The sequence below is a fragment of the Loxodonta africana genome, chromosome 3 (genome assembly GCF_030014295.1).
Source record: "Loxodonta africana isolate mLoxAfr1 chromosome 3, mLoxAfr1.hap2, whole genome shotgun sequence".
Lineage (NCBI taxonomy): Eukaryota > Metazoa > Chordata > Mammalia > Proboscidea > Elephantidae > Loxodonta > Loxodonta africana.
In genome coordinates, this window is record NC_087344.1 from 149521013 (window position 1) to 149530541 (window position 9529).

The 9529-nt window shown below is 43.6% G+C and overlaps 1 non-coding gene across 1 annotated transcript; it reads right to left on the reverse strand.

The window, feature by feature from the left end:
* Positions 1-517: 517 nt before the first annotated feature.
* TRNAK-CUU (transfer RNA lysine (anticodon CUU)) lies at positions 518-590 on the reverse strand. The gene has a single exon. It is a non-coding gene; the product is annotated as a tRNA-Lys (tRNA).
* Positions 591-9529: the final 8939 nt, after the last annotated feature.

Below are 9529 nucleotides of genomic sequence, written 5' to 3' on the forward strand. Positions count from 1 at the left end.
TGTTGTTAGGTGCCCTCCAGTGGGTTCCAACTTTTGGCCACTGTATGTACAACAGAATGAAACATTGCCAGTCCTGCACCAGGCTCACAATCCTTGCTATGTTTGAGCCCATTGTTGTAGCCACTGTGTCAATCCACCTCGCTGAGGTTCTTCCTCTCTTTCACAGACCCTCTACCAAGCATGATGTCTGTCTCCAGGTAGTTGTCCCTCCTAATAACAGGTCCAAAGTAAGCGAGAGGATGTCTTAATGGCAGCAACTGGCAATTTAGAAGCTCCAAAAAAAAAAAAAAAAATTTTTTTTTTTAATTCTGTTGGTGGAGCTCAGGTTGGGAAGTGGTTAAGACCTCTGCTGTTAATCAAAGGTCCGCAGTTCAAATTCACCAGAGGTTCTTGGTATAAGTCACTGTAAATCGTAATTCACGAGATGGCAATCGGCTTTTCTTTTCTTTTCTCTTTAATTCTGTTGGTAAGCGACTAGAGAAGATTCTCTAACAATGGAAGGGAGTACAAAAGTAATCGCCCAACGTGGGGCTCGAACCCACGAGCCTAAAATTAAGAGTCTCATGCTCTACCGACTGAGCTAGTCGGGCATCACAGCTGTCTTTCTCCTACAGAATTATTGTTGTCTTTTTAGAGAGGGAGAGTCAACAGTCTTAGCATGAAAGTAATCCGTGCGTTTAGAATTTCACGGAGGCAGTATCTACCTTTTACCAGTGAAAAACTAGAGACTCAAAGACAGCTTGCACAGGGTCAGGCGGACTTACCGGACCTGGGAATCAAGAGTCCTGAAACTCCGATATTTCCGAAAATTCCTTCAGGACCCGGTCACTCTGAGAACCTGGTTTCGAGGACTCCGGCTCTGAAAAATCCCAAAGGGAGGAGGATGAGTGCCGCAAAGAACCGCGGGGAGCAGGAGGAGAGCGGAAACCTGCTCCTGGGACTTTGGAGCTGCAGCCCAAACTCATTCTTCCCAGTCCAAAACCCTTTTCTCCCCTAAACCTTGGTGGGGGAGGGGGCAGAAGGAAGAGGGCCACGCGATATTGGAAAGTACGTCCAATACACTATGTTTGGGAGCACGATTTTGTTTTTAAATACTAAAATTTTGTGTGGACTGAATCAAAGAGCGTATTCTTTGCGTACAAAGGTCTCACCGAGATTTAAACTCAGATCGAATTCAGGGCCTCATGGGTACTTGCCCGCGGGAAACTTGGCTCATCGCCCCCAAAGCGTTCAGATCTCCAACCTCTGAAAGACGCGATGAGCTCCGGGGTCATCCTCTAGATGGGTCCTCTCCGCTGTTCTGGTGAAGGTCAAAGGAGACTGCCCATGTAGCCTTGGTTACTACTCCCGCGGATTTTCATTTTGCCCTGAAGCGTCTCTCCGTGTGGATGCTGGAAACTATTATTCACCAATTCTTTGACTGCACTCCTGAGAGGCTGCCTCCAGCAAAAGCAGAATTACTACTTTGGAAAGACAGGGTTGCTGAGGCAAGTTGCAACTACCTGCCTTGACTGGGATTTGAACCGAGGTTGACCGAGGTCTACAACACAGACTCCTAACGGCTATACCACCGAAGCCACTGCCCAGAACGACCGTATATAAGTTCTCAAGGGAAATGGATGCACACGGACACAAAAGACTCATCCAAAAATATTCATAGCAGCCTTGGTCATGAGCAAATAACTAGAAATAATCCAATTGCCCATCAATACTGGTCGTTCACACTTCGGAATGACCTACATTAATGTTGTAGAAATTAACTAGTGAAGCAGGCAGGCAACAATGTGGACAAATATGTTTAAAAAAACAAGACGCTGCTTCCCTGGAAAAAAAGAAAGCCAGGTAATATATAAGATATACATTCATTAACGTGAACGCTGAGAGTAGGCAACACTAATTAATCTCTGGTGATAGAAATCATTATAGTGAATAACTAAGCGTGGGCGGGCGGCGATTGATTGGAAAAGCGTTCTACAGACCTTGCTGGGATGATGGAAATTCCCTGTAACTTGATCTGGGTGATGGTTACATTTTCCATTTTAATACGCCGCCCAGTTAAGATTTTTACATTTCACACTATGGGAGTTATATTTGAAGCATTAACTGTTGGCATAAAAATGGGGGATGGAGGATGGGGATAAGACTGTGCAGAGCATGGAAAAAACCTTGGATTATATTTTAAACTCCCTAAAAATTCATTCTTCTTTAATCTAAAAAAGCCGTACTGATAGCCGAAATATCTCAGTCAGAAAAATGGTTATGACCACATCTCGTTAGACTCAGTGAGAGGCAGCATTTCACCTTCTCCTCACTCTTGGGGAACGTCTATAGTTTCCGAATGACCAGACCCCAGGTTTGTGCACTATCCGGTTCCTTTTGCTTCTCCTGAGCCGCAGCTCTGAGTGCTGCCGCTCTGTGACCTCAAAGAAGGGGTGCAGACTGCACAAGAACTAAAGGCAAACCTCAGGGGGAGTCGGTTCCTGCCAAGACACACTCCTGACACAGCCCAGGGCACTGCGGCCACCACGAAGAGTGCCATCCACTCACTATCCGATCACCACATGCCATAAACTTGCTGACAGATGATGCGTTTCCTTGAATATTTTTGAAGTAAAAACATTCACAACATTTCCTTGCTTTGTTGTTGGATAGCTACAGATAGTTCGCTTTTCTCTCTTTCAAGTCTTCTCTCGGTTCCCTCCGTCGCCGTCCTCCCTGTTCCGCTGCGTCAGAAAGACCCTTCTCTGCTCCCCAGGATCCCACCTGAGTCTACGCACACGGCCTCCTGGAGTTCTCATCCTCAGCCACGCCTCCCTGCTGTCCTTCGCTCCTCTTCACGGTTCCCCTTTCCTCCCTTATTTTCCCAGCTCCTGCCCCACCGACCGCAACCAAGTGGAGCTGGTGGCGTCCAGCGGCGCTGGCGGGCGGGCAAAGGCGGAGCAGAAGACGCCAAGGGACGTCCCGAAACCCATAGGGCTCAGCGTGTCTCGGGTCAGGCGGGGGTCGCCGACTAGGGGGTCTCCGGGGTCAGTTGGCTTCTGAGGCGGGAGAGGAGCAAGGAGGGCGAAGGCCATTCTGCGGCCCTTCTAGCTTCGGACTCACCCAAAACCCAGGTTTCAAATGTGAAGGACAACGCGATTTGTCCGCCCAACCCTTCTGGTTTTTTGTGGCTGTGGCGCCTGCGCAGTTGTGCCCCGGAAAGCCCATGGCATTGGAGTTTGTGAGAAATCCCTGTTTATTGACGCCAGTAACACCGGCTACTGAAGGCTCTGTGGCGCAGCCGGTTAGCGCGTCCGGATGTTAACCGAAAGGCGAGTAGTTCGAGGCCACTCCGGGAAGCGGAGAACTCCCTTACCCTCCTGTCCTCTCAGATGCTCCCAGAAGAGTCGTTGAACACAAATTAGGAGTGCGCCTGGGAATCCGGAAATGCTTGAAAGAAGAAAATCATCCTCATTAAACGGGCTTTTCCCATTGTTTATTTGTACCATTATTTATTGTATGAACACTTTCATCATTCTTGTACACATATCTTTGGCGACTTGTGCAGGTATTTCTATAGGGTACAGTCTGGAAGAGCAATTGCAGAAGAGCCACTATGCTGGGGCAATCGTAGGGCTCACCTTGTTTGTTTCCTGGTTTTCAAAGAGTTGGTCACCCTTGTCGCCTGATTTCCAGTATTTTGAAAACCGGTGTTTCATAAAATTCGTCTTTTTTTGTTCAGGAGCCCCGTTGCCGCAGTGGCTAAGCGCGCTCGCCTGCTAACCGAAAGTCCGAAGTTTGAACCCACCAGTCGCTGTGCGGGAGAAAGATGTGGCAGAGGGAGAAAGATGTGGAAATTAGCTTCCGTAAAGATCACAGTATTGAAAACCGTGTGGGGCAGTTCTATTCTGTTCCATAGGTTCACTATCGGTCGGAATCTACTCCAGGGCAATGGGTTTGGTTTTGGTTAGCCCATCTTTGCCAAAAGTGGAAGGCATGTATTTAAATGTTTTTCATTTTAGTTCAATGGTTGTGTAAATGTCTTTGCATTTAACTTATTTTCCAACTCAATGAGTCCCTTTCTTCATGCATCTGCCAACACAACAAATGTTTTATACATCTGTGGTGCAATGAGTTCCTTTATGTGGCCTTTTGCCTTGGTTCTTTGGAAAAAACAGCTTGAGGGTTTTTTTCTTAGCCTTGATGAGTTGTTTCTTTTTCCCTAGTTCTTTGAAAAAACTACTTGAGGGACCTCCAAGGTTGCTTCCTACCCCAGAGGAGTTACTCTTGCCCAGGAAAGAAGCCTGTCTCTGCAGGGAGAAAGACCTGGTGATCTGCTCCTGTAAAGATTAAAGCCTAGGAAACCTCATGGGGCAGTTCTACTCTGTCAAGTGAGGTCACTATGAGTCAAAATCCACTTGATGGCACCTCACGACATGTTTGGTTCAAAATTGTAGATAGACGTAGAAGTCTCCATGTTGCAAGCACTAATAATATAACGATTGATGCAGGCAGGGGTCATCAACAAACATTAACACTTTTCAGGACACACACGCAAACACATACATTGTATTTACAAGATCTCTAAGTATTATCCCACAAACTATTTAAAAATTACAAGGTAAAAAAAAAGTATCTTTGCAGTAGAGAGGACTGATACATCCTTAAACTAAGAATGAGTAACAGTGATAAACACACTGACCCATCTTTCCTTCCTGACAGGATGCTGTACAAAGCACAGAGCATTACATATGCAGTGTTCTTGCCCAAAGTGTTTAGCCTGAACAGAATGTAGGGCAAGGCATTGGGTCTGTCCTCTTCAAAAATTTAATATCGTTAAAAAGCACATGGACAAAGGAGTCGGAAGAGGGTGGGGAGACAGTTCAATGTAATTGGGAATAAAGAGATATAACAATCAAGTGCCATTTAGGAGCCTTGATTGGAGGTTGGAGAAAAAACAACAGCAACACAGCTCTCGGTCTGCTCTTGCTCTGGCTGTCTGGTTCTTGCTCTCTCACTCTCACTCTCACGACATGTTTATATCTATCTAGCTATCTACAAAACAATGGAGGAACTTTGTATCTGGACACTATGTTAGGTATATTGAATTAATGTTGATATTCTTAAGTTTGATAATTGAATTATAGTGATATAGAATAATGTCCTTAATCTCAGGATACACATGCTGAAGTATTTAGAAGCTTTTTTTTTTTTTTTTTTGGTCTGAATTTACTAAAGAAATCTGTTTGTTTGTGTGGGTATATGTAGAGACAGAAAGAGCAAATGTATATCAATTGCAGATCATAGTATAACAGTGTGCGCTGATCATTGTATTATTCTTTCAACTTTATCTACAGGTTTTTAAAGTTTTCCAAGGAAATAGTTGATGGGGATGGGGACAGGATGATTGTACAATATGGCAGGCTGTGAAGCTCTGGCACAATCCTGGACTAAAATTGGTCTTTGTGGGTCTCCGACTTGCAGTAGGATATGACAGTCCCCGTTACCACTCACTGCTACAATAAAACAAAGGTCACTAATCTGCTGCACAAACTATTCTGAAGGGATCCCTTCCTGCCACTCAGGATTTGGAAGAAGTGTCTCCTTCACCCTTCTTCCTTGAATCAGCTTACTCTAGAATGGAAGCCTGGTAAGTTTTGAGGCTACTTTGCATATTTCAAAGTTTCTGAATAAGATGTCCTGCTTTCACACTTGATTGCAAAAGGCAAGTCAATGGTTATGAGAAATTTATTTCCAGGAAAAAAACAAACAAACAATGACAAAACAGGAGAGTAAAAGTATTTGCAACGTCCCAGTTTCATCTAGTTGTATTCTCTGTATCTCTGTGGGTCCTCGGCAGAGACCTCTAGGATGGAACTTCTGCTAGAACTGTACAGTGAGGTTTTTCCTCATCGTGCATAAACAGCAAGCTCTCAGGATCCCTCTTTGGTAGAGAGTCTACTGCTGTTTCTTTGAGGACCCAGGCTTGGACACATGTGAGTCTGCTGCCCTGCTTACAGGCGTCTCACTACAAGGACAGATGGTGTTGGCTGAGTTAGCTCTCTTCGTAGGTGTGAGACCCAATATTGGTTTTCTAAGTAACACCAGGTGCTTAGTAACGTTTAACTCTGGAACGAGGTGATGCACCTAAACTGGGTTGCTATAGCTCTGAGATACAAATGTAGTGGATGTATTAACGATGGAATTTTCTTATATTAGCTTGGAAAATAAAACTATAATTTTGATATCTACAAAGAAAATTTTAGGCAACAGAGCATGTATAAAATAAAGTTTATTTTCAGAGATTTAAAAACCCTCATCTTTCAAGGAAAAAGGACATGTGCCAAAAAGCCGATGAATAGTCTACAGTGATATGATTCTGAGTCTTGATCCCAAGTACTTGAGATTTTCTTCCAGCTGCTGCTAAGTCCAGTCATCCACAGGATGGGGCTGGGGAGGGAAAAGGATCTGGTTCTCCCAAGAGTATCTGTGAAAGTAGCCAATGGTGCCCTTCAGGCAGCTATCACATTAGGAGGCTGAGGGGTTGCGGTTTCTGCCGTGAAACCAGCTGTTTGGAGTAAAAATCCTCAGTGGCTGTGACATCCAATTCTCATCTTGCTTTCAGATTTGGACTTTCACTTGTTTTGTTGTATTAGTGTTGGTCATCAATTTGGGAACTAAGCTGACGTTTGTGACTATGCATTGTTGAAATTAGACAAGATGTTTTCATAGTTCCAGCATTAGTTGTTACCAGAAACAGAAAGAAAAAGTCCAAATGAGGATCTTCTATCAGGCCCTACCGATAGCTAAGTGAGGCTAGAGTGAGGACTAAGTGGTGATGGAGGCCAGGTGCAAACTGAGTGCAGTTAAGTGGATGAGCCACGGTCTGGAAGGAGTTAGTGATGATAGCAGGGGAGAGGAAATGTGGTCTGAAATATACTTAGGTCCTACCCCTGGTGCTGGTGATAGCCCTGCTCAAAGATTCTGCTTGTTGATTGGTGAGATCCCTCCTCATCTGCCAGTTTACTCTCTATTGTAGTCTTCTGGAGGAAAATGAAGACCTCTCACACTTCGCAGGAAGAGATGTGCGTAGCCTCGAGCATGCACATTGGGAAACAGTTGGTTATTAGGAGAGAATATTTCCAGGAAAATCTGCCTCCTAAATTCATGCCCTATATTTTGTAAATAGGAGGGTGGTGCTAAGAGAAAAACCCTAGAATGTGTAAACCAGCAGGGACCATCCAAGTACAATTCCACATGTTACAGGTGAGGAGACAGTGGTCGCAAGAGGCTAAGGACCCACTAAACGTACCTGACCTGCTAATGACAAACTGGGACCAGAATTCAGGCCTCTGACCTGTTCCACTGCATCTCAGAGTCTGACAAAAGGGAGAGGAAAGGCTCCAATCTGGATAAAGCCGGTGAGCCCCAGAGGCTATTGGGTCATCTTGGGAGGGAAAGAAAAAAGACTTTAGAGAAGAGGCTTGCAAGTGTTATTCTAAAGAGATCAGGGAAAAAAGGAATCACCAGAGAGAAAAAATGGGAATTAGCAGATAAAGAGTGAGGCTTTAACCTTGAACCAATCCATTTTCACCCTGTGGAGGCCAATATTCTCTAAAGTTACTTCCACATCAGGTTGTATCTTTGGGGAATTTCTAGACATATATTCAATAGATAAACTAACAAAATTTTGAAATGAAAAAGGAAAAACCACTGATTTCTTGTTTTCAGTTGTCTCTATTGCCTGACTCATTTCAATGAGTTCTTAGTGACAAAAAAAGAAAAAAAACTTTCAACCTGTGGTGATAATGCACACAACTAAAGATATGCCCATTCCATGATTTCTACGTGTATATCATTGACATTGATTACATTTTCCCAATTGTCCAACCATTCTCACTATCCTTTTCCAAATTATCCCACCACCATTAACATAAACTCAATGTCTCCTAAGCAAAAACTCCCATTTCCCCTTCCCTTCCATCACTGGAAACTAATAATTTTTCTTTTCTGTATACTTCCTTCCCCCACTCATCTATCGGTCTGGCAGTGGAACGACGTACATCATTGCTGATATCAGAGAATCTTGGCTGAAGGCAGAGAATACCTGAAAGATGTTCTCCTGTGCTTTATTGAGTATACAAAGGCTTTTGACTGTGTGGATCATAACAAATTATGGATAACATTGGGAAGAATGGGAATCCTAGAACACTCAATCGTGCTCATGCAGATTCTATACATAGACCAAGAGGCAGTCACGTGAACAGAAGGAGGGGATACTGCGTGTTTTACAATCAGGAAAGGTGTGCCTCAGGGTTGTATCCTTTCACCATACTTATTCAACCTGTATGCTGAGCAAATAATCCAAGAAGCTGGACTATATGAAGAAGAATGTGGCATCAGGATTTGAGAAAGACTCATTAACTACCTGTGTTATGCACTTGACACAACCTACCTTGCTGACAGTGAAAAGGACTCGAAGCACTTACTGATGATCAAAGACCACAGCCTTCGGTATAGATTACACCTCGACATAAAGAAAACAAAAATCCTCACGACTGGACCAATATGCAACATCATGATAAACAGAGGGAAGATTGAAGTTGTCAAGTATTTCATTTCACTTGGATCCACAATCAGTGTCCATGGAAGCAGCAGTCAAGCAATCAAAGGACTTATTCCACTGGACAAATCTGCTGCAAAAGACCTCTTTAAAGCATTAAAGAGCAAAGAGTCACTTTGAGGACTAAGGTGAGTCTGACCCAGCCATGGTGGTGTTTTCAATTGCCTCATATGCATGCGAAAGCTGGACAATGAATAAGGAAGACCAAGGAATTGATGCCTTTGAATTATGGCATTGGTGAAGAATATTGACTGCAGAACAAACAAATCTGTCTTGGAATATGTACTGCCAGAATGCTTCTTAGAAGCGAGGATGGCAAGACTTCATCTCATGTACTTTGGACATGTTATCAGGAGGGACAAGTCCCTGGAGAAAGACATCATGCTTTGTAAAATAGAGAGTCAGCGAAAAAAGGAAAACCCTTGACGAGACAGACTGACACAGTAGTCACAACAATGGGCTCGAACAAAGAAATGATTGCGAGGATAGCGCAGGAGCAGGCAGTGTTTTGTTATGTTGTAGATAGGGTTGCTATGATTAGGAACTGACTTGACAGCACTAAACAACAACACATACTTCCTTGTTTTATTTAAGTGAGATCATATGGTATTTGTCCTTTTGCAACTGACTTATTTCACTCCTAATGTTTTCAAGTTTCATCCATGTTGTGGTATGCATCATGACTTCATTTCTCTTTATGGCTGAGTAATATTCCATTTTGTCTCTCCATTCATGCTGATGGAGATTTCAGCTGTTTCAAAATTTTGGGTGTTGTGAACGTGCTACAATGAATATGGCTGTGCAAGTTTCTGTCTACATTCCTGCTTTCACTTTTTTCCGGGAATATACCTAGAATTGGGGTTGCTGGGTCATATGGTAGTTCTATGATCATTTTTTTTGAGAAACCACTAGTGTTTTTGTTTGTTT